The sequence below is a fragment of the Ictidomys tridecemlineatus genome, chromosome 7 (assembly GCF_052094955.1).
Source record: "Ictidomys tridecemlineatus isolate mIctTri1 chromosome 7, mIctTri1.hap1, whole genome shotgun sequence".
NCBI lineage: Eukaryota > Metazoa > Chordata > Mammalia > Rodentia > Sciuridae > Ictidomys > Ictidomys tridecemlineatus.
In genome coordinates, this window is record NC_135483.1 from 174,294,248 (window position 1) to 174,321,279 (window position 27,032).

At 34.3% G+C, this 27,032-nt stretch overlaps 1 long non-coding RNA gene across 12 annotated transcripts in view; it reads left to right on the forward strand.

Moving 5' to 3' along the window:
• LOC144365620 (uncharacterized) overlaps window positions 1–27,032 on the forward strand; it is a 158,771-nt gene that overhangs the window by 9,591 nt on the left and 122,148 nt on the right. For 4 of the 12 annotated variants that reach the window (XR_013424285.1, XR_013424280.1, XR_013424277.1 and 1 more), the window contains one exon: window positions 15,214–15,330. The exons of 4 other annotated variants lie outside the window; for them this stretch is intronic. This is a non-coding gene — a long non-coding RNA (uncharacterized LOC144365620). Of the gene's footprint in view, window positions 1–11,989; window positions 12,122–15,213; window positions 15,331–27,032 lie in introns of all 12 variants that reach the window. 4 more of the 12 variants (XR_013424279.1, XR_013424283.1, XR_013424286.1 and 1 more) reach the window with 2 other exon arrangements.

A 27,032-nucleotide genomic window follows, 5' to 3' on the forward strand; every position in this document is an offset into this window, starting at 1 on the left:
AGGGTTCTGGCAACTCTAGCTCCTCCCATTTGCTCGTTCAATCATAAAGCCCCAGCTACTTCCTGTAGTCAGTTGTGTTTGAGTTTATTTAACTCAGCATCCCCTTGCTCTTTCAAACTTCAAAACATTTTGGGAAATGCATTGCCAAACTTGCCTATGTACAGCATCTTTTTATAGGTATAAAAATTTAAAAGGAGCCAGGCACAGTGGCACGTGCCAGTAATCCCAATAACTCAGGAGGCTGAAGCAGGAGGATTGGAAGGTCAAAGCCAGCCTCAGTAATTTAGTGAGTTCCTTAGCAACACAGAGAGACACTGACTGAAAAAACGGACAATTAAAAAGGACTGGGAACTTTTCTCAGTGGAAATGGTGCTCCTGAGTTCAATCCCCAATACAAAGAAAGAAAGAAAAAGTTAAGTTGTTTAAAAGGAGAGAAGGACCTACAGAGAAATTTGGTGCAGGGAGACATCTGATCAGCTACTAGATCTGTGCTTGATGAACAAAATAGATGCTGAATTGTATTCTAAAAGCAGAAAACAAGGAGCTTAGGCACTTTGAAGGGAGGCCACTCTTCACAGAGGCTGATGCCAATACCCTGTGTCAACTCTTCTTTGTTATAGTCACTGTTTTCCATTTTTCAGTCTGGACCTTAAGTGACATAGAGCCCATCACTCATAAGAAATGTCTCTTGAGGCAAAGACATGAATTTTTAAGATATACTTTTGGAGTATAAATTATCTAATGGATTTTCTAATGCCCTTAGGCTGCTTCACTCTTCTTAGGAATTAATGGATTCCAGGAAAGTTAACAGAAGGCTAAAAATAATCAGAAATAAGTACTTTGTATAATGTCTGAAACATCCTTTCTAGAGATAATAATAAACCCTAACTGTAATATTATTTAATCTATAATGCTATCATCTAAGATAAAAATTTCTCTGTATACCACTCAGTGATTTTTTTTACACTTGCTACAATTCATCATCACTACTTTCTGTTCATAGGTAAGTTTGGAATGCATTTCCCATTTTCAATATTACAATCATCCTTGTGGCCAGTAGTAACTTAATTGATCATTATACAACAGCTCCAAATGAGATCCCAGCAGACCTTTGGCCAATCTCAGTTTTCAGATTCCAAGAGGACTGTCTGTAATGAATAAGCCAAAGTTAGAATATCATTTTTCTAGTAAGAAAGAATGAATTTTTGTGTATGAGAAGAAGGCAAGTGTTAAGATACTATGTTCAGATTATAAAGTCCTTACTTTATATTTGCCAAATTCTTTTCCTTGTCAACCAACAAAGTCTCCTAAATCCAGGCATGAAGAAGAGGAGTACTCTAATTGCACATGTCTTAGAGGCAATGGATATTAAAATTTATACAGGAACCAGTAAGGCTATTAATTAGATCATCCTTCATATTCTATGTCAAAAGTCATTGAAGAAGACAACTACAGGGTGTCTGTCAGTTTGTAGATTATCCAGCTAAAATAAATAGCAGCAGTAATATTGAAAACTACATATAAGTATTTGTTAGTACTAGAAATTCTAAATGCTTTAAATATCTAATCTCATTTAATTATTATTAAAGACCAGAAGTTTTTCTTACTTGTTCGAAGTGCAATAACTTGTTTTTTATTTCATTTTGTTTACTTATTTAGACTTTTTATTTATTTATTTATTTAGACTTTCTCTTCCCTTAAGTGTGTTCAGGAGTATTAACTAAGGGACTGAGTCCTTCCAGAACTACAAAATGAATATATGACTGTATCTCTTGTACTGCATCTCAAAGAAATTTGAATGTGAATGGAGTGAGAAATAGCAACAATACACTAAGAACAATGTAATACTTACTAGACCACTGGATTAATATTAGAATTTATATACCTTGATCACGATTCTTTTAATTCTTTCAGCTATTTGTTATCCTTCCAAAAAAATCACTTTCTGCTTAAAATTATAGCAGTTAATTTCCACTGCTTATAACAACAAAAAAAATTCTACAGGAGAAGCTCTTTTTATACAAAGAAAATTGATGCTAAGTGTGGTTAAGTAAATTGTCTGAGGTCAAACTGTTTGGAAAATGCAGAACTGGGATTTAACCCAGGTCTCTCTGATCTTCTGAAGTCAGTGCTCTAGAGGAAATAGCTTTGCTACAGATTTGAAAAGTAAATCTTATTCTATTTAAGGTGGGATATTTTTTAAAATTTTTACCAATCAGAATCTGTAAGCATTGGTCCTGGACACACTGTTTAGATCTCAATAATATTAGTCACCCCAATAAATGAGTGAGATTCTCAGGAGAAAGAAAAAAAACCCTGAATATAAGTGGGTAAAGGTGGTCTGATGACGCAGGATCTTTCCATCAATGGAAGAGGGTATACTGACCCAGGCTGTATAATAATGGGGTCGACTCCATCAAAGTGATCTTCCCTGTGATTTGCTCCAACAATGGAACTTAAAAAGAAAATAATAATGATTATGGTAGGAAAATAATAACAGTTTAAATGTGTTTCTTAGAAGACAATTGGAAGTTTTTCAAAAAAGTTTTACACAGAGCTACTATCTGATCCATGTGTTTAGTCATGGTTCTCCAGAGAGACAGAATACATATGACATGTACAAAGGTATATGTAAGGGCATCTATTAAGAAATCAGCTTATGTGATATGGTAACTGAGAAGTTCCATGACAGGCTATATGCAGGCTGGAGGCCAGAGATGGCAGGAACATGACTTAGAATGCTCAGAATCAGGGAATCCAATGGTGTAACTCTTAGTTCAAGTCCCAAAGCATGAGTGCCTAGGGCTAGGGATACTGGGGTAAGTGCTGGGCTCCAAAGACTAGAAAGCCTGAGCTCTGATGTCCAAGGCTAGAGGAAAATATGTTCCAGCTTATGGTGGGTAAGATGAGAGGTGTGGTAGAAAGATTCCAATTTATGTGTATTTTCTTTGGGTCCCCAGACAATTGGACTTTCCCACTTTGGCCACTCAGATTCACATGCCAGACTCCTCTAGAAAAACTCTTATAGACACCACCAAGGTAATAATTTTACAGGTTTCTAGGTATTCCTTAATGCATTCAAGTTGACACCTAAAATTAACAATTACAATCCAGTAATTCTACTCCTATGTATGTTGAAAACAAGTACTCAGATATTATAAATGTTCATAGCAACACTATTCACAAAAGCAAAAAAGTGGAAACAGCCCAAGTGTTCATCAACAGATGAAAAGATGAATAAGGAATGATATATACCTGCACTAGAATATTGCTCTGCTATAAAAAGGACATGCTACAATGTGGATGAAATTTAGAAACATTTTACTAAGGGAAAGAAGCCAAATACAAAGGTCATATATTGTATAATTTCTACAAAATACCCAGAACTGTTAAATCCACAGAGATAGCTAGGGTGAGAGCAGAATCAGGAATGACTGCTAAATGGATATGGGGTTTTATTTTGGAGTGATCAAAATACTTTGAAATTAGATAGTAGTGGTGTTTGCACAACAGTGTGCAAGGATTAAATGCCACTGAATTATACATGTTAAAATGTTTAATTTTATGTTATGTTTAATTTTAATTTTATGTTATGTTTAATTTTAATTTTATGAATATTATGTCAATTTTTAAAACAAGGACTTCTTATGTGCTAGGCACAGTTCTAAGCACTTTTTATATAATAAAAATTTAATCCCCACATCTACCTCATGAAGCAGTTTATTATTACCATCCCCATACCACAGACAGGGAAATTAGTGAGAAGGAAAATTAAATTTCCTGGGCTGGGGATGTAGCTCAGTTGGTAGAGTGCTTGCCTTGCAAGCACAAAACCCTGAGTTTATTTAATCCCCAGCACTACAAAAAAAAAATTAAGTATCTTGCTTATGGTCATGAAATTGGTAGTAATGGAATTGAACTCCCAACTTTGCTTCCTAAGTCTGTATTTTTCATCCTTACACTCTTATACTTTTCAAAAATTGGGCATTGCTGAACACTGTTCAATGCAACTTACCATAATGGTAAAAATGTATATCTATGCTGTCCAGTAGTGTAGCCATGGACATTTGTGTCCACTAAGGACTTGAAATGTGGGTAGGAAAACAGAAAAACTGAATTTTAAATTGTGTTTAAATTTAAATTGTTTCAATTTAGGTAGTCACATTCAGCTTTGGACTACCATTTTGGAAAGTGCAAAGTTCAAACTCCAATGGTTTAATAAATTATTCTTTAAGAATTTAAAAAAGAAAAAAAAAGTGTACTTATCCTTTTGGGAAATAGAAAATGTTGAAAAGGGTTTTGAAGTAGCCCAATCTCAACCACCTTCCTATGCTGTGTAAACTTTCTAAGTGTAGAGTAGTCTAGACCTCTCCTTTTCTGCAGTATCAACATCCTAGACAGGCCAGAATGCTCTTGATATACACAGCAGGGGTAGAGATGGCCCCCATGGAAAAGTTTTTTTTAAAGAAAGCTCTAAATATAATTTATAACAAAGAAAACCAGGCAGTGGTAATATGCAACAATAGCATGCTACCATGAACTTTTGAGAAGCAAGATGGAATGAACTTGCAATAAATATATTTGATGATTGAAATAAAAGAACAGCCATAAATGTAGCTGAAGATCTTCCTGTTGCCTCATCCCACAAAGCTCTTTAGCAAGGTTCTTTTCTATGTTTTTATTTATTAGAGCTAAATTTCTTTTTATTTTATGGCCCAAGTTGTCATGTTTTATTTATTTTTTCTGTTTCTTATATTTTTGTTTTAATTCCTCTTTAATACAGATGACCTAGAGTGGCAAGATACAATAGATTTTTTTTCACACCAGACTATATCAGGCACATACCAACATACAATTATAACTATTACTCTAAAGTTATTCTTACCAAAGAAAACAAATGAGCTAGGCATGGTGGCGTATGCCTGTAATTCCAGCAGCTGGGAAGGCAGAGGCAGGAGTATTGCAAGTTCAAAGCCAACCTCAGTAAAAGCAAGGTGCTAGGCAACTTAGTGAGATCTTGTCTCTAAATAAAATATAAAATAGGGTTGGGGATGTTGCTCAGTGATCAAGTGCCCCTGTATTCAATCTCCAATACCAGAAAAAAGAAGAAAGAAAAAAAATGTTATTACCAGTGTTCTAAGCCATAGCCATGTGTATTCATTTATCACAGATTAACCTTGCACATTGTACATGTAAAATGTAAATTATTTTTATCTGTTCAGCAATATTTGTGTCAACAAGCCAGGACAGTTAAATGCAATGGTCGTCAAAACAGATAAAAATACTTCTCTCAAGAAGTTAAAAAAATAATAATAGCAGATAACAGCTAGCATTCATATAGGACATAATCCATACAGGTTTATGTTTGAGGGACAGCTATAAAAAGAATATGTTTGTTGCTGAATATCAGATATTCAATTTGGGGCATAATATGTTTGGGAAGATTAAAAGATAGATAAATTCAGAGATTGAACAAAGTAGCAAGTGTGATCAAGCTGGGGGACTGGCCATTAGATTTAACAATATGGAAGACAATCTTGATGTGGCCTGATTGTGGTAGAAAATGAAGGCAGAGAGCACAGAGGAATGGAGGAGTGTTGGTTAAAATAGGGCTTTGTGGATCATAGTATGAACACTGAATTTTACTGTAAAGTAGGCAATTATTGGTGGATTTTGAGTAGAGGAATCATCTGACTTTGTTTCCACAGGATCATTGTGTGTATGCATGGTGTGTGGGTGTGTGAGTGAGACAGAAAACTAAATAAAAGGAGTTTCATTCTGGAATATTGAATTTATGATGCCTATTAAAATACAAATGAATAAGTATAAGTTGAATATTGAGATTAAATACAAGTTTGGGTTCAAAGGGAAAAGTCTCTGCAGCAGTTACAACTGTGCAAGTTATTAGCATGCAGAAAGAACTTACAGCAATGAGACAGAGTGAGGTCTCTAGGTGAGTAAGTACAGGTAGAAAAAGAAGGAGGTCCAAGTATTGAGTGAATCCTTGTTATGGTTTATATGTGAGGTGTCCTCCAAAAGCTCATGTGTGAGACAATGCAAGGTTTAGATGTGAAATGATTGGGTTATGAGAATCAATCAATCCCCTGATGGGATTTACTGAGGGGTAAGTGAAGGTGGGTAGGGTATGGATGGGAAAGTGGGAATTGGGGACATGCCTTTCTGGTATGTAATTTGTATCTGGCGAGTGGAATGTTTCTCTTTTTCTGATCATCATGTGAGCTGCTTCCCCTAACACACTTGTCCACCATGATGTTCCACCTCATCTGAAGCCCAGAAGAGTAGAGCCAGCTGTTTATGGATGGAGACCTCTGAAACTGTGAGCCCCAAATAAATTTTTTCTTCTCTAACATTGTTCTGATCTGGTATTTTAGTTAGAGCAGGGAAAAAGCTGAGTAAAACATCCCTGAAGCATTAAAACACTGAGAAGCAGCAGATATAATGAGGGGATGATAAGAAAAGGCAAGAAGAAATGAGAAAAGCCAGGTTAGTGGGGTATCCCACTAGCATATGAGAAACTATTTAAAGAAAGGGAGAAAGGTTGACTGTCTGAAATGTTTCTGACCAGTACAGAAAATCGGGGACTGGCCATTAGATTTAACAATATGGAAGACAATCTTGATGCGGACATTTTAGGTGAATTAGTCTGGATAAAAATCTGATTGTACTGATTTCAGCAGAAAATGAAAGATATTAAATACATCAAGTTTATACAAACCACTCTAGGATGATGTGAAAATACATAGACACACAGCACACGCACACACACACACACACACACACACACACACACACACACACACACAGTTTGCAAGAAATAGAGCTACTTTTATTTCCCACAATTGAATCTAACATTATGTCAAATTAAAACTCAACTATCATTTTAAGATAGGTTAAATAAAATGTGGTTTTCAGTGTATGGTGCATCTATATTACAGAGTACCACAGAGATGCTAAAGAGAAGAGAGTAAGTCCTATATATTTTAATACTGGAAGATTTCTGAGATATATTTTTGCTGAAAAAAAGTTTATAACAGTGTGGCATTTATAATGCAGGTTTTTTTTTTTTGGTATGTATCTACAATTGCTGAAAGTAGTTGAACTTTACAGGGCACAATGATGGAAATTATTTTGGCCAATACTGCTACACTACTGAGGTACTAATAGTCTAACTTTTAGGTGTTAAAATATTCAGTGTGATCTAAATCAGAAACTTCATCTTATGTAAAATTAAGTTTCTCTTCTTCATGAGAGTTTAGCTGCCCAGGGAGGCATTATTAGCTTTTGCTGTTTTCCTCTACCTCTGCCTCACAGTTAGTGTGTGCTTCTGCTTCAGGGTGGGTGTGAGGTGGAAAGAAGTTAACTCCCCACATCACCCCCACCCTCACTCTGGCAGTTTCTGTGATAATTTAGTATCAATTTTCCAAATGCTGGCCTATGTCCAAATTTCAAATCTTTAAATGCCTTTGTGGCTTCTTTGAAGACCGCCCATCTGACTTTTCAATGTCACTGTTCATTGGCAATAGCAAGCACTTACTAGTTGGCCTCCGTGACCCTACTTGAGTCTCTATTCCAAAAGAACTTTCCACCCTGTCTCTCTGCTTTGCAGTCTCTCCATGCCAGGCACCCCCAGGGTGTGTGTGTGTGTGTGTGTGTGTGTGTGTGTGTGTGTTGTGAATTGCCCCAATTGTTGTGTTTATACAAACAATATAAGTCCTTTTGGGTAAATAATGGGCAACTCCTGAAGAAATATGAGAATTTTCTTCTCTGCTATAAACTCATCAAGTTATTGCAAATAGGTCTCAGAAAACTTCTTATATACACATATTAAATAAATGTTCAGTAGCATGCAACACAGAATAGCTCCAAAACTCCATAGCCAGTTCTCTAAACTTTTAAGTGTTCCAAAAAGCATTTCGCTAGAAAGGTTTGTTCATGGCAGGCAAGACAATATTGTAGAAGTAGGGTTTTTATAACCTTAGTATGGACTTAATGTGACATGAAATCCACTTAATGACTAGATACAAAATTTTTTGAACATAAAGACTTCAGAGCCATTCTAGAATAAATGAAAAGGGCCCCATTGATTATTATATCCTAATTTTCAAGGATTTTAAAAAATATTTTATTTGATACATACACATCCATTATCTGATTTCACCTATTAAAATCCATTTAAACAGTTTATTATGCTAAATAAGATGCTGTTAATTATACCCATAAAAACCCATTTTTTATCTCCTTTATGATAATGATCAGCATCTTATGTTGTTTGAGATACACTTAATTGCAGAGCTTGGACTAATCACATCTGGAATGCAGATTTGAGCAAGGAGAAGGCCTTGTACCAATGGTTCCTGTAGAACATGGAGATGTATATCCTAAGAGAAGATGAAACATTCTTAGTCCTGAAATTCTTGGTGGCTCATGGGAAACAGCTGCTTCTGCTCATTAGGGGTCCTATCTCCCCTTCCTGGACTATAGGACATGTCACATGGTAAGCTCCAATTGACACCAACTTTTCAACCTTGTAGAGTTTACTTTGAACTTTCCTGGTGATCATCCTGCAGAAAGAGTGGAGGGAGGTGGGAAAAATTATTTTCCTCAGTTAAAAGCTTCAACTAACAAATGCAAACTTAATGACACACAAACATCCCCACAGAGAGGTGCTTTTAGATGGCTTGGTGTCAGCACTCTTCCATACATTGTGCAAAAACTGGCTGCTTCATGATTTGAATGTTCAGGCATCCTCCACAGAAACTTTCTTGTTCTCTTTTGCTCACAAAACAGTACCAATTGGCCTCTTTTATTTTTTTTTCAGACTTTCCATGTCATAGCCATGAGATGCCTACTCTTTGGGGACCCTGAACTCCATGTAGTTCAAACTCTGGTGCCATAGACAGAAGCCTAACAAGTATCCAGCCAGGAAGCTCATTCTTGATGAGTTTTACAGGAAGCTCCAGTCTCAATGATAGTTTTCTATCCATGATAGATTTTCCACTGGGCTTGAGGTAGGGCTTAGAGTTGGGGTTATAGAAAGTGAGGTGGTATGTAGGGGAAATCGGCTCTTTTCTCTATCCAAGGGATAGGAGGAATGATGGTCTCAGCCCTTCTCAATAAATGGCAGGTGATTCTCTTGCTCCTCTGTACCCCAGGTGCCCAATGAAGTAGAGAGCATTTCTCTGTCTCATGTTGGGAAGGTCATCCAGAACTTCTTTTAAGAATATTGACTTATGCCCCCATAGGTGTTGAGCTTTAGATAATATTCACATTCATATTAAACTCTCAATAAAAATTGAGCAAGCATCTTCTGTACTCATTTAATAAGTCATTCGAGTGCTTTCTTTAGCCCAGCCAACTACTTTAGGCACAGTATGTATCCAGGAAACAGTCTCTAGTGCCCTCTGGTTTCCCATCGGAAATAGGTGACTAAAATTTTATCTTTTCCTCCTATACAATTCTATGTTTATGTGATTTTTTAAAAAAAAATCAATAATTTTATCTTTTTAAGTTTATAAGTTATTTTAAGAATGATAGCAAGACTTTATACATACTTCTCCGCACACATGCTTTCAATTTGTTTACCTAATACAATAATCCAGTTACTATATTTTGAAAATACACGATGCTGGTCATCCTTCCCTTTCAGTTTAAAATATTCTAGGACCATTGCTTGCAAGATTTTTAAAGAAAAAAGAAGAGGAAGAAGAAAAAACATGCCTGTCCTAGTGACTTATTTTCTTTAGTAAATGTAATTGCTCCTCTGCAAAGCATTGATTAAACTTTAGAACTTGAAAGGTCAGATGGAGATTTATGCAAGATAAGACCACATCTTAATGCTGGAAGCTTTGAAAATGACATTGTTACCTACCTTGTCCTTCTTTGTATCCCTAAAACTCTCTCTTTGGGATTTATTGCAACCAATTAGAAATGTATATCCCAGATGCAATTAGGGACTTGAAAGTCTCACTCATGTGGAGCAGTTTGTTGTTCATCGCACCCCCAAAATCAATTGATCAAGGAAAGTGGATCTTTTACTTAAATTTTGAAAAATGGGACAGAAGATCCACATCAAATTCTATGGAGCAAAAACTTTAATGAAAGACCTATACATTAGTTATTTATTGCTGTGTAACAAATTATTCCAAAACCCTATACATATTTTATATGTATAATTTTATATTTTTTTTCATAATTTCTGCAGGTCAGGAGTCTGAACATGCCTTAGTTGGGTGCTTGTTTCAGGGTCTCTCACAGGCTAAATTCAGGTATTATGTAAAATGCAGTTATTTCAGTGCTCAAATGAGAGAAGTTCTGCTTCTAAGCTCACTCATGTTGTTGGCAGGTTTTCAATGACTGGCCAGGGATGCCAGACCTCTTCTATGTAGGTCTTTCCTTTGGGCTGTTAACTGTTAACAATATGGTAGGTGCTTCCCTAAGATGAGAATGCTATGGGGTAGAGAAGAAGAGAGAGAGAGAAAAGAGAGGGCTCAAAATAAAAGTATTTTTATGCCTAATCTTGGAAGTGACATCTCATGCTTTCATTGTATTCTGTCCATTAGAAGTGACTCACTGAAATGAGTTCATCTTTAAAGGAAAGGGATTATGCCATCATGTAAAATACCAGGAAACTGAGATCATCAGGGTCCATTGTGTAGGTTCCCTACAACCAGTTTGACATTTCTGTTCTCTACCCTTATCATCCCCTCAAGGTTCATGTCTACAACCAGCCATAGTGTATCTTTTTTTCTTCTTCTTGGGCAGACCAAAATTCTATTTTTCATTGTAACATCTCTCTTCAGTTTAAAAAAGAAAACCACATTAGTTTCACATCATGTTGACTCTTTATTCTTTCTTAAATGTGCCCCTTGAAGGGGCCCAGAAGTAAAAATGAAATCATCTAAGTTTGATATAATATTATATACAGACCTAAAGAGTTAAATTTTTTTTTAATTCTGATTTGTTATGTATGACAGCAGAATGCATTACAATTCATATTACACATATAATGCACAATTTTTCATATCTCTGGTTGTACACAAAGTAGAGTCACACCATTTGTATCTTCATACATGTACTTGGGGGTAATGATGTATATCTCATTTCACTGTCTTTTCTACCCCCATATTCCCTCTCTCCCCCTCCCTCCACTTGGCTTTATCTAGAGTTCATCTAACCCCCCCATGCTTTCCCCCACTCAACCCCATTATGAATCAGCATCCTTAAATCAGAGAAAACATTCAGCATTTGGATTTTGGGGATTGGCTAACTTCACTTAGCATTATATTCTTTAGTTCCATCCATTTACCTGAAAATGCCATGATTTTATTCTCTTTCAATGCCGAATAGTGTTCCATTGTGTATAAATACCACATTTTCATTATCCATTCATCTACTGAAGGGCATCTAGGTTGGTTCCACAGTTTAGCTATTGTGAATTGTGCTACTGTAAACATTGATGTGGCTGTGTCTCTGTAGTATGCTGTTTCTAAGTCCCTTGGATATAGACTAAGAGAGGTAGCTGGGTCAAATGGTGATTCCATTCCCAGTTTTCTAAGGATTCTCCATACTGCTTTCCATATTGGCTGCATATGACTGCTTTTTTTTTTTCCAGAGTCTCTATCTCTTTCTTGAAGTAATCTTTTGCTACCTGTATTTGCTCTCTTATCTCATTGTTGGAGTGATCAATTTTTGCCAGTATTTGTTCATTTAGGTCATTCTTTAATTCACAGGTCATTTTAATTATGAACCTTCTGAATTCCTTCTCTGACATTTCATCAACTTCACTGTCCATGGGTTCTGTTTTTGCAGTATCCTGGTTTATTTGGGGCACTTTCCTCCCTTGTTTTTTCATGTTGTCTATGTGTTCTCCTTTCTTGCAGCATGGATCTGAGATATTACAGTTTCTACCCTATCATCTTGTAATATCTGCACAGATTATCTGTACCTCACCTTGATTCTGGATTTGCAGACCCTTCAGGTGTCCCCAGATGGATTTTACTGCAATTAAAGATGATGGTGGCAAGAGCCAAGATAACTCCCGAGATAGCAGTGGAGGAGTCCCAAGATGGATGCAAGGTCTTTCAGAGATGGGGCTGAAATGGTAGGCCTTACACTGGCTTTGGGATGCCTGCTCTAAAATGCAGCTACTTCTAGGCCCTGTCTGTTGTTGAAAGGTAGAGGCAACTATGTGGGAAGACTATGACGATGTCTGCAGTGTCCCAAGATGAAAGTGTGTTAGGCCTGGGCTCCCAGGTGGGGAGCATTGGTGACAGACCCAGACCTACCGTGGTTCTGGGTCCTATGCAGGTAGGTGGAGGCAGATCTCGAGACTTAAAAATTTTATATAACTATATTGTGATTGACTTTACTGTAACAGTTTTATTGATTACATTTCTTAAGATGCTGTGTTCAAATGCATTATATGCTATTACTGGTTACATTTATAGGGAAGTTTCTCTGTAATGAGTAGCGATTTCCAAACGAGTTTAGTTTTTTCAAGAAAAAATTTGTTCTAGCTAAAATGTGTGTGTTTATTTGTTTGCAAAAGTCTTACCTTAATCCTCTCCATGTGCTTCAGCACTAGTTCAATTACATTGAAGAAGAACACAAAGCTTTTGACATTTGGGCCAAGAACAATGTTAGTTATTAAACTCAGTCTTACCTTGGAACATGCTTCCTTCTCAGAAAAACTTTTATTATATTTTCCTTGTCTGCGGAGTCAGTAACAAATAATGCTATATAGCCTTGAGTTCTCCATGAACAAATGGCATAGACCTTTGAAAACACTTCAGACTTAGTGGCTTCTTTGCCTTGCGATTTTTTCTTTTTTTTGGACTAAAGTTTTAGTCCTTTCTTAAGCTGTTTGTTACATTTGGGGTGTAAGATGTCCCTCAAAAGCTCACAGGTGAGACAACGCAAGAAGGTTTAGAGGAGAAATGATTGGTTTAAGGTTCTCATAACCAATCAGTGAATTAATTTTCTGATGGGATAATCTGAGTGTTAACTAAATGTAGGTAGGGCATGACTAGAGGAGGTGGCACTGGGGTGGGCCTTTGTGGTATTTATTCCTCTCTCTTTCCTGATCATCATGTGAGCTGCTTCCCTCTGTCACATTCTTCCTTCACAATGTTCTGCCTCCCTTCAAGCCCTGAGGAATACAGCTACCTTCTGTGGACTGAGACTTGTGAAACCTTGAGCCTCCAAATATACTTTTTCTCCTCTAAAATTGTTCTTGTAAGGTCTTTTAGTCAGAACAGCAAAAAAAAAAAAAAAAAAAAAAAAAAAAAGCTGACTAAAACACTTCTCCAAAAATTTCAGAGGGAATAAACTTTATTTAATAACTCTTACACAAGCTTTCAATTATTTTTTACTTTTCTCTCTAAAATTTGCTCCTTGACCTCTGTAAGTGAGAAAATAAATCACCTGTACTCACTCAGATAACTACTCCAACTTCCTGAATGATTGTCTTATCCAGGAAGATAACATTGCATATAACTGTATTGCTTGTTTCAAAACCCTTTGGAAAATCCGTTTTTTGTTTTGTTTTGTTTTTCCTGAGCATTAAACTACTCAGCCAGCCCTGCTGAAAGGACTCAGGACAACAGTTAGCTCAATGAAGATCCTCACAGGACTGTTTACTTTTTCAGGATTGCCTGGAGCCTGCTCCTCACTGTGTCCACAGTCCTTTATTATAATGTCATGAATTTTGGCCAATCCCAATGAGCCCTTCACAGCTAATGAACTATATTAATTAGACTCCAAAACCTTCACCAATATTTACCCTTTGTTTTTTCTCTACCTCCAGACACCATGAAGACTCTATCAATGAATATCTCCCTTAATTTGTCAAATGCAACCTAATCTATAAATTGGTTACTTTATTTTCCTTTATCTACAAGTTGCTCTGATGGTCTTTTCCAGAAAAGACAACTAAAAGAAGTAACAAAGATATGATTGCATAAGGGCAAAATGTGTTAATCACTGTTCATTTAATGTGAATCCTGCTGAATTCAATCTAAAAGTGATGAAGAAAACATGTCTAGGAAATGTAAGACAAATATTTCAACTAAATTCATATAGTTCAGCAATAATATTTCATATACTCTAAGATGAAATATGAAGGATCTTGGAAGTCAGGCAAGCAGAATCAAGGAATAAAAGGCAAAACTATGCTGTAAGCATGGTGTCTGCTATGATTTTAAAGTTGCATATCCTCCAAAGGCTTGTATGCTAAAGATTTGATCTCAAGGTGGTGTGATTGGAGGTGGTAGATCCGTTAGGCGGTATGGTCTAGGAGGTCCTTGGGTTATTGGGAGCAGGCCCTTGGAAGCCAGTTCTCACAAGAGGGTTATTACAGAAGCTTGAGTCTAGCTACACCCAGTTGTGACTCTGCACCTAGTTTGAGATGGCACTTGCTTCCTCCAGAAATACACTCCCACCACTGCCATCCATCATGCACCATGAGGTGATGCAGTCAAGGGTCAGCCTTTTGAGAATGTGCTTATGCCCTCTGAACTTTAAACCCCAAACTGTAAACCAAATAAACCTCCTTTCCTTCATAAGTATCCTGTTTCCAGTATTTCATTGTAGTGATGAAAAATTGACTAATCCAGTTTCCTTTTATCAATTATGTGGGAAGGAAGTAATACAGACTGGAAAGAGTTACTTTAAAAGAAAACTTCTGCAGATCAGCAAATTGCATGACCTGTAGCTAGGATGTTTGCTTTGCAGAAAATATTGCATTGTATGTGAACCTGAATGATCATAACTTCAAGGAGGCTTACCAAAATGTTGGCTATCATGATGTTGAAAACATGAAAATGGCACATTGATTGTATTTATGTTTATAAAAATCATTGTGGATATAATCTACTGTCTCTTTAAACACTACCATTGAGCATAAACTCACCTTCCTTCTACAGATATGCATTTTCATTGCTGCAGCATCTCTAACAACTCTGATGATCAATTATCTGTCTTGTTCAATTAGAAAAGAAAGGTATCACCCTGATCCGTCTGCTGAAGTTGTCCTTGAACACCACTTACTGCTCTTCAGAGGTGGTCTTCTTTGCATTGGACTGCTGTCACCTCACTAACAACACCCCACCCACTCAGCACTGCAGCATGTTTTTGAACCCCGTGAACTTCATTTATATCCAAAATGAAAGAGCATTTTGACCTTCCTTTCATCAGGTTCCTGGCCTTTCTTGATGAGAAAACAGCAATGGCTGACTGGATCTCAGGGAACATGAAAGGAGGCTTCAGGAACGGAGACAGAAGCAGTTGAGTGGTTCCCCTCTGAACTTTAGAGTAAGAAGCAAAAATGAGTACATCTGCTCTATCACTCCTATTCTTTCCTTTATTCTTTTATTTGAATAGAGAAAATACATGCAGTTATCCATGATTACTTGGTACTGTAATATGTAAGTCTAACGGTACCATCAGTTTGTCATTTTGTGAGATTTAGAAAATCAAAGCACATAACTTGGGTAAGTAGGCCAATAATAGTCCTTCAAATATCTTTTCATCTATAGTATGCATCTCTATATAAATTCTTCCTGTAAGAATATGATAACTTTCTATCATTACTATTTACCATTTCATTTGGAATGGCATATATTTTTCACATTTTGATGCCAATTCAGTCCCTACAGGTGTTTATCAAACCTATTTCCAATTTGCAAAAGTATACTGAGATACAATATCCAAGTTCAACATTTATCACAAGTTTTAGAGTGTATAAAGTATATGTGCATTTACAAAAGTGTATTTTTTAATCCGAAGAAAACTTATCTATTCTGATCTAAAATCCATTGTTTTTAACTTAGTTTGTGAAGAGTTTTCATAGGCATTTTTGAAATGTCATAACAATATAAAAACCATCTCCAATCCCAACATTCTTTACACACAGAATTTTTGTATACACAGAAATTTCCTACTGACCTTTTTTTTTTCAGATATTTTTACAGAATTACTAAAACACCACTTTTAAATGAAAACCAAAATGATGTTTGTTTTCTAGTCAAAAATATACCTATGATTAACTTTCTATTACTGTATAAAACTACCCCAAAACGTAGTGTTTAAAATTTGTTTATTTCTACATGGTTCTCTCCAAGGTAACCTTAGTTGGGCAGTTCCTTTGCAGAACTTTTTTGGGTCATTTATCCAGTTGCAGCCAGGAGACAGTTCATCTGAGGACTGGTGTGTCCTGAATGGCTGCATGTGAACGTATAGGGCATCCATGAGGACAGTAGAAAGAATGCAAAGGACTCCACACAAGGATAGCAGCTTCCTATAGGGAAAAAATGAAATTGCAAGACCTCTTGGAACTGTTTTTTTTCTTCAAAAAGGAGACAACTTAGATATTATAATTTTATTGCTTTAAAGGCAATATTTCAAGCAAAATAATAATTATTGATATATATGTGTCAGCATAAATATTTAGAATTTTAATTAGAAATTTAAATTGAACACAATTGATTTTTTGAAAGCATTTTAAATACAATGATGAAAGACTACTGATATAGGTAATTTACACTAGTATTTATGGATGTAACAATCAAACTGAGATGCAAAACTGTGACAAGTATCTCCTTGAATTAAAAACAGAATATAGAATAATCCAGTTATTTTGATTGTTTGTTTTTGTAAGCTTGAAAAATTCACTTGAGGTTTTCATCACATTTATCATGACCAGGAAACTTTAAAGAATGTATTAAATAGGGTATAGTAATTGCATATTGAATTCTAAACAGATTCTATTGTTATTCTCTTTGAATATCTGCATGGAGTGTTTAAAGAGCTTTTATAAATGTTCAGGGACAAGGATATTTACCTGAATTTGGCTTTTCATTGGATAAAACAAAAAAAATTATAGATCAACAAGAAATTCAAATAAAACAATACCTGACCCATCATTGTTACTGAAAACCAGAAAATTTCAAATTATTCATAAGTTGAGAATACACTACAAATTTCCAACAAACTATAGTTGCAAGTTTGCCTGCCATTACAAGACCAAGGGTTCATGGAAGATAAGACTTGGCCACTTCATGCAGAAGAAAGGCATGGAGGGAAGAACTTGTCCGTGTCTAGAAAATCACCCAGAGAGAATGTTCAATGTTCTGAGTGTTAACTTTCAAAATTCAAGACTAAGCCATGATAAATAGCCCCAGCTACTGAAATACCTCAGAGTATTAAAATGAAATCTGTTGAACATTGTTTCATTCACCTGTTGGTCAGGTGTCAAATAAGAAAAGTGGTACATACACAAGGGACTATTATTCAGTCTTAAAAAATGAAAAGAAGAAATCTTGTCATTTGCAAATAACATACATGAACCTAGAGAACATTATGTTAAGTGAAATAAGCCAAGTACAAAAAAAAAAAAAAAAAAAAAACTCCTGCATGATCTCACTTAGATGTGGAATCTAAAAAATCTCAAATCATAGAAACAGCGAGTAAAATGGTAGCTAGAAGCAGGGTTGGGGAAATGGCTGTCAAAGGATACCAAATGTTGGTGAGATACGAATAATATATTCTTGAAAACCACAGGAAAGTAGATTCCTGCAAAAAAAAGTGGTAAGTTTGTAATGGATATATTAATTCACTTAATTCAGCCATTCCACAATGCGTACACAAATATTTTTTGAAGGAAAATTTCACAATTCCTTTTGTCAAGCAAATATAACAATGATAGTTAATCTCAACAAAGAACAAAAAGTTGTAAACTCAATTGTAAATATTGATACAAAATTCTAAATAAAATGTTAGTGATTAGACAACAATACCACAAGGGAAATAAAACAACCATGACTAAGCAGAGTTTGTATCACTCAGGTAAGATTAAGTCCATATTATAAGAATCTATTAATATAAATTCACCTGCAGGAGAACATATGCATGATAATCTTCAGATACTAAAAGGCCTATGCCAAAATTCAACACTTGTTTTTATTAAAATTTTCAAGAAAACCAGCATGGATAATGTTTTTCAGCATGATAAAATGCAAAGCCATCATATGTGATAAAAATTAGTACTGGCCAGGAAAAACATCAAGATGTCAATTCTACTATTATCAACCTTTGAATGTACATACTATTCAATGCAATTTTTAAAAAAGTCAAAGATAATATAATAGTTAGAAATGAGGAAATAAAACTCCATTTCAGATGGCAAGGTATCATACCTGGGAAAATATCACACTAATAAATCAATGATAAATGTAGTGAAAATAGTAAAGTATTTGGCAAAAGCAGGACTTGAAATTGACATGGAAAATTAATAGCCTATTTTTATTTAAATTATAATCTATTAGAACATATTAAGAGGACAAAACCTACTAAAAATAGTCAAAAAAGAAACAAAATAAATGAAATAGGAATATACTTAACAGGAAATATTTAAAATTGACATAGAAAATGCTGTAAAATGCTCCCAGATGCTACAAAGCAAATTGAAGAAATGAAAAGCTAATTCTGGTTCTTGGTTTGAACATCTTAATATCAATAAGACATCAGTTCTTCCTAAGCTAATTTATATATATATATATATATATATATATATAGCAATCTGTTTTAGTTAGTTCTTTTAGTCACAGCCATGAAAAAGCTAACAAGTACAATTAGAAGAGGAAAAATTTATTTGGGTGTTGATGGTTTCAGACAACCATCTTCATTCCTCAGGACTCCAAAAGAGGCCTGAATATCATGATGGAAGAGTGTGGTGGAGGGAAGCACCTCACACAATGCTTAGAAAGCAGAGAGAGACTCCACTTGCCAGTTACAAAACTATATCCGAAATGCATGCCTTCAATTCCCACTCCTCCAGCCACCCACCAGCCTACAGTTACCACTCAGTTAATCAATCCCATCAGGATAAGGCTCTCATAACCCAATCATTTCTCCTCTGAACCATCTTGCATTGTCTCACACATGAGCATTAAGGGGACACCTCACATCCAAACTATAATGCAATCTCAATAAAAATATCAAGGATGCTAGATAAGTTTATATTAAAATTCACATGAAAAAATACATATGGGAATAGACTGAAAAACAGCCAAGAACTCTTGGGATCACTTACACCAAGTATCAAAATATGCCAGACAATTTTATAATTAAAACCATGTGGTACTAATGAATACGTCGACAAAGGAATTTCTGAGGTATATGTTCAGAATACAACATCTATAAGAGAAAATATTTGTGACCTTCCAGTAGGCATTTCATGTCTAGGTTATATCCAAAACCAAAGAAAATATACATCACACAAAGATGAGTGCATGCTATTTAAAGCAGTTTTATTTATAATATCCCAAGTCTGGAACCAAGCCAAATGTCTCTTAAATAAACAAATTGTTTATTTCATGCAACAACATTATTCAGCATTAAAGTGAATAAATTGTATAATATGACATGGATGAATCTCAATGTCATCATGTTATATAAAGAAAGACAAACACATACATACATGAAATGTTGTATTATTCCACTTTTGAAAAAGTCTAAGAGATAAATTGCTGATTTATGCTGACAGAAAGCAACTCAGTAGTTAGCACAGAGGGAGTTCGAGAAGTTGACAAGACGGGTCGCAAAGACACTTTCTGAGTCTACAGAAAATGTTACATTTCTATTCTGATTTGATTACATGTATATATATATATATATATATATATATATATGTATTTATCATAATTAATAAAGAAGCATTTAAACACAGATATTAGCATTATTATATGCAAATTATTCCTTAACAAATAATGAAACATATTAATGACATCACCTGTGAGGTGCATATACTGGATACTTTTGGGAAGTAAAACCCGGACAAGAGCACACTATGCATCATGTACCTTTTCTACTGAGGATAAGTAATGTAATAATCTAAACATAAAATACCTCACAATCCTACATTGAGAGCTATTCTATCACATTACTGTTGGTATTATTCAAAACGCCTATCCTAAAAGACAAAGACTAAGAATCCAGGACATATTGAAGGAAAGTAAAGAGAAATGCAACAGGACATACTGGTTCTCTGTATACTACAAATGATTTATGTGGATAGACAGACAAAATGGAATATGATGGTAGTTTTAGATAAAAGTGATTTACTGTAAGATTTTCTGTGGTTATGCAACAAAATCATTTTTCAGAAGAAATATACACTCTATACACTCAAGTATTAAGGGGTAAGGGTCATGATATACACAAACACAAAAAACCCTCTTAAATGGTTAGAAAAATGAATATGTGAAAAATATGTATATATACTAAACATGTAAAGATATTTATATAGTTATGTATGTATGTACATATAAATGTGTATTACACAGAATAGAACAAATGTGACAAAATATTCAAAATTTTGACTCTGTATAAAGATTATATGGGCTTTCTCAGTAACACAATTGCATATTTTCTGTAAATTAAAAATTAGTTCAAAATAAAATTTTAAAACTTTCAATCTAAGTTTTGGCAGGGTTTGATTCCATCATGTATTCCTAAAATGAACCCAGTGTGCAATGAAGGTTCCCAGGTAAACATACTGATTTTCTTAAAGTTCAAGAGAAAAACCCATTTTTGCAATTTTTAGTTAGGATTCTTATCTAAAAATAAATGTGATTTTTGGGGGAAGGGGTACTGGGGGTTGAACTCGGGGGCATTCAACCACTAAGTCACATCCCCAGCCCTATTTTGTATTTTTTTATTTAGAGACAGAGTCTCATTGAGTATAATGCCTTGCCTTTCCTGAGGCTGGCTTTGACTCAAGATCCTCCTGCCTCAGCCTCCTGAGGTGCCACCACAGTGGGTATCACCTCCTGTGGGTGCCACCACACTGGGATAAATGTGATTTTTTTTAACTTTGTATATTAACTTCCTTTTCAATGTTTAATACAGAAAATAACATCCTGTAACCAGTCAACATTGATTATATAACAAATACCAAATATGCCTTTTTAAAAGTGCATTACACAGTAATAGTACCTATAAGTTAAGTCTATTATCTTTCTGCCAAGCCTCCTCCTGGTATAAATGTTTTTTGTTTTTTTTTCAACATAAACACCCCTCTGGCAAATTGTTGCTTCATTTTTGTGAAACACAATAATGTGCGTTTGGTCCTTGAAATCCTGCCAGGCTCTACTCTGTTCTATATGAGTTAACTCCATTTCTGAATCTAAACATCTGCCCTGAGAACTGATAATTTCCATATAGTCAGACTGCATCAGAAGTCATTATCATTGGTAAGAAGCTAAATTCTCAATGCTTTTTTAAAATTTTTTTTCTACAAAACTGGAGATCAAATGACCATATAATTTTGAAAAAAAAAATACAGTTGAACAAGTTTGGTTGAGTAGAGTTTTACCCATTCATTGCATTGACTATGAATTAAGAATTTGATTAATTCAAAATTATGATGATGCAACTTCTTTTCTTTTAGCACAGGTTTTCATCATTGTTTTCAAGACATTTCTTTAAAGTCAAGATAGTTGGGTAAATATAGTACTTGTGTCTTGGTATTTGCTTTTGGATTCCCTGGGAGATAAGTTTAGATAAGCCAGATTCCCAAGTTTGACTTCACTCATGGAGTTCTAGGTATTTGAAATTAGAAATTTCATCCAGAACTGGGATGATATTCACAGGAAGATCTAGATTTGGTATTCTAATACAGTGGTATGATGCATATTGTAAAGCACCTCCTACTACCAATGAAATCAATCTTAGATAAAAATACATTCTTCAAGGAATTGCTAGGCTCATAAAAGTCAAGATCTCTGAATCTCTCACTACAGTAGCAACAACAAAATTTGAGCAGATAGTAGTGACTCAAAGAAACATTGCAAATGCACAGTTGCGTGGACTCAGACATGAATATCACTGGCAGGCTGTGGAACTTACCTTGACCCTATGAAGCTAGGGAAGCTCTCAGATGCTGATGAAACGAACACAGATTCTCTCTAAATGCATCCCCAAGTTAAGCTCCCAAGTTCATATTTAATAGGAAGTAAATATTGATATATGACAGTAAAAGATCATCAAAATAGATGAAAAACCAATGGATTTCTTGATTGAAAATCAAGATTATGATCAAAAGGACTTGAGATATTGAAAATAAGACAAAACAAAAATGTGTGAAAATTTAAGAAAACAAAAGACAAACTGATTAAAATGGCCACACAAGAAACTTAAAATATATATTTGAGAAAGAAAAATACATCATTAACAAAATATAATTGTACCAAGAACACACAGTTAATAATTTATGCATAATATTAGAAAATACTAATGAGAGAACTGGTAAATTATGAGGCAAGTATCAAGTTAACACAGAGATACTATTATGAGGAGTAATAATCAACTCACACTTTGGAAAGAACTATTTGCAATATATGTTAAAAATCATATTCATAATATATAAAGCTTTCTTGTACAATAATGAAATAATCAGCCCAATTTTTAAATTGATAAAACACCTGAACAGAGAAGAATATGATCTGATACACAATTAGATACATGAAAAATAGACACCAGGGATATGTGAATTAATTCACAATGAAATGCACTACACATCCAGTAGAACAGCTTTAATTTAAAAGGCTAATCATATCAAACTTTGGTGAGGCTGCGGCTCAATTACACTTTCTGTTAAATGGTAAAATTTATAGAATACATTGGAAAACATAGAATCTTCTAAAGCACTCCTGAGATACAATCTATGACCCAGCATTTTTACCCATGGGCATATATCCAGAAAAAATAAGTGCATAGTTAACCAAATACTATATACAAGAATATACATAGTCAATTTATTTGTAATTATCCAAAACTGAAAACTACCAAAATAATCTCAACAGCAGAATAAAGTTTAAAAAATTATGGTATACTTATACAACAAAATCCTCCATGAAAAAGAGTCAAAATAAACTATTACACTGAAATCACAGACACAGTTTAACTCCACAGACACAAGTTTATTGAACACAATCAAAGACAAAGATATACGTGTTGTATAGTTAAACATTTTTAGAAATTTCATAAACTATCAGAGCAGAGAACGCCCCTAGAGGACTGTGAAGAAAAGTGAGATTTCTGGAATGAGAAATGTTGTATATTTTGATCTAGCTCATATAAAACTATTATATATTTATAATAGAGATTTCAAAAATCAAAAATCAAATACATTTCAGAGAAATGGAAATTGATTATTTACGAAAGCCAGAATTTCACCGAATGAATACTAAAATATATATATTTAATGAGTAAGGAAAATGTCTCCATAAGAAAAAATATTGAACAAATAAATGTGTGTATATGTATATAGCAGAAGTTTATGTGTAATTATTTTTTACTCTAAAGTATCAAAATTAAGGTGTCGATTTTTTTAAAAGATCAAAAATGTCAAGAAATGATCTCTGAAGCAAGAAAGTGAACTTAATTTCTAGTTTTTCTTTTTACTCCTTAACTTGGTTGCATAATTCCTTTTAACATTCTTTCTCTTTTCCTAATCAACGTATTTGTGGGATTAGGGCTTGAGTTCAGTGGTAGACTATTTGTCTAGCATGCCTGGGGTATGGATCCTTAGCACTTCCTGCCCATTTTATAAAAGTGAATAAAAGTATCAGTTGCATGAATAAATGTAGTAGTTTTAAACATTGTGAAATATAATTAAGAAAACATGATATATTATTAAATCATAAAATAAGAGAAATAGAAAAAAATCTTTATAAAACAATTCATCCTTTCAATGTTAGATGACAACTCAAAATTATGTATCTATCAGTGACAAAACTCAAAATTATGTATCTATCAGTGTCAATGTGTGTCCTGAAGTAAAACAGTTTCCCTAACACTTGTCTGATATATTACTTTCCCAATTTTTAAAAGCACTATCAGGAATGCTGCTGGATATTAAATAGAAAGACAACAGCTTCCTTTCTATTTTCTTGTGGAAAGAATATGATGGACACAATAAGACTATGATTAAAAAAAAATCTTTTCAGATCATCTGAGTTTGTCTCCATTAGATGTATTATCTTTGTAAAATTGAATTTATCATAAAATTGGAGTTCAAATTCATTACTTTTACCCATCTTTGAAATTAGCTTGAGCAAATACATTTGATGAATTTGTTAAGGTCACGATGGTAGCATTGAACCCTTTTTATGTCATCATCATCTTTTTCTTCATGAAGCCTTCATTAGAGGTCACAGAGATATTTTCCTAGGTGTTGTTAGAAAAAAAATAATATTCTTTTAGGCCAAGAAGACAGTGATGGGAAAGTATCTAAAGCAATATTAAAAAAAAAAAAAAAAAAAAACTTTGGTGTCTCATATTGCTTTAGACATTTCCCTCAGAAACGTGAAAACACACAGACATTCAAACTTTGCAACAAACTTCTAGAAGAATAAAGGCCTAAGATCAAGATTTCTTGAACTTAAAAAGAGAGAATGGAAAAAAAATGTAAAAAGATCCTTACACACGGTTATTCTTGTAAGAACTGAGATTAGGCTTGTATGTCCACAGGCACATAGCTCCTGGTACAAATTCTGTTCCTTCAGATGATTATGCCTTTCCATATATCATCCCCAGAGGCACATCTATGACCTCAGATCTTAACTATTTTTCTTACTCCACCCCCAAACCTAGAGTGTAGTTTTAAGATTAAGTTCACTGCATCCCCTAGTATGAACCCATCTTTTTCCTCCAGTCTTATTTAATTATTTGTTTGCTTGCCTTTCATTGTAGAAAAGAAATCCTAGAGCTTCAGTGACCTAAATAAAGTCAATAAAACCTGTTTACCTGAAGTCCTAAGAGCCTGTCTCTGTTTACTACTACTAAGAAAAGCACAAATGGTTAAATCTTTGTGAACCTGCATATTCTGAATCTAAACACAAATGAGCAAAGTGTTAGTAATCCTCCATAATTACTCCAGTTCTCCATGGCCAGGTGTTATACTCAGGACTATTCATTATGAGAAGAATCAAAAGCTGTGCTTTCCCCCTCAGGTTAGGAAGCCTTTCAGGATTCAGCTTCAGATTTCCAGGGGAAGCACTTGGGTGCTCTCTGCTTTCTTTGCTGCTGTGACCAGATGGAAGCATTACTTTATCTTCCAGAAAGTCTATGAACAGGCAGAGTAAAGGTGACAGCTCACACGGAGTAGTGCCAGATGCTCTTGTTTATTTCAGAGTGTTAAGGGATATTTACTGGCAGAAGTTCAATGGCTTTTTGGAACATTTTCGAAAGGGTCTCAATTTTGGGGGTGAAAATCTGCTTCTCTGTGTAACCCAATAATGAAAACATATTTTGCCCACTAGACTTTGATTTCTTTTTCTTGGTTTACATTCTTTCCCCAAGATAGGAAGGTTTTAAATAAATCCCAAGAGTACACACTTCATGAAGATGTGACACTATTGTCCACACGCTTTCTTAAGGAAAATTAAAAATTAGTGCCTGAAGCTGTAAATTTGTACTCTTTTAATGTTTCTCTTCATTTTCTAAATATGAGTCATAATTTGATTGAGTTAAAGTGAAAGTTACTAAAAAAAAAAAAACTCTGAATATACAATAACAAATGCCAAGAATGTTCATTTTGCATTTTGCTGTGAACTTAAGCTGCACTAACACTGGGAAGCATACCCATATTTGCTTATTTAACCAGTAAATTTATTATATGGAAAAGGTAGAATTGTTAGTGTTTATGAATATGGACCTTGAGTTCCAGGTTCTATTTACTAGGTTTCAACTTGGCAAAGTTACTCAACTTCTCTGGTCCTCGGTTTCTTCATATCTAAAATCATTATAATAGTTATCCCCATCATACAGAATCTGTGGCAGAAATACATTTTTTTCATGAAAAACATTTAGAAATGTGCCTGGCATGTAATAAGAAGTCAATGAATGTCAGTTACTAATATGACCAATCTCATTGTCATTATTATTCTCTAATCAAGTAACTTTCACTTATTACATTATAAAATGTATATTCTTTCTTCCAGGGCAACACTATCTGTAAGGGAAATGTGTCAAAATACTTTATTAGAGATGACTATAATCTTAAGACATAATTGTCTAATCTTACCCTTCCCAAATGAACTCCAGAGAGTACATTTTGTTTGAAAGTTTTCCCAAGAAACTGAAACCAATGTTTTCTTCATGCATTTTTTATTTTGAATGTTAATCAGTCTTACATGTTTCATTTTCTTAAAATTTATATAGAAATAAATAAATAAATATATGCATATATATATATATATATATATATATATTCTATAGCACTGTTCTTTAACAAATAGTTTTTTAAGGTACAATTATTTTAAAATAAAAAATGAGAAAGGCTTTCAATCCACATTTCCAAATTTTATTAATTTTAAACTTATTTTCATGAATCACTCTGATTTCCTTCCCCCCCCCAGGGGGGGAAGTTTTTAATATACATGTATAGATATATTTAAAATAAGACACTGCATCATATAAACTGTTTCTCTGTTTCTGAATTGCCAAAAATTGAACTTTTAATCCAATGTAACTTTTCCCAAAAAAGATGAATTTAATTTATTTTAAATGTTAAATTTAAATTTAATTTATTATAGATACATCAGTGGTATTTGGATTTTCTCAAATTGGGATTCTTTGTCAAAGTAAATCAGATTTTTGAATTCCTAGAATATTCATGTTATTTTAGGAGTTTGGATCATTCAAAAATGGCAAAATATAACTGTTAAAAATGTAGCACACAATCTTAAATATGTGATGCCAATTTCAATCGTTAGGCATAAGTAAATTTTTGGACTCTCATTAAGTTTGTTCCAGGACAATAACAAATACTTATAGAAAGAATAAACTCAAAAGAAGAGTTTGGAGAGGAAGGTGGATGTTGTGGCCAGGAAGGCTGACGGTGCCCTTCCTTCACAACTAAGTCTGCCAGTGACACCCACATTTGTTATGACCTGAGCCATATGGCAATTCTTCCTGAATGGCTTGGCTTCTCCCTTTTCTTTCTCTATTAT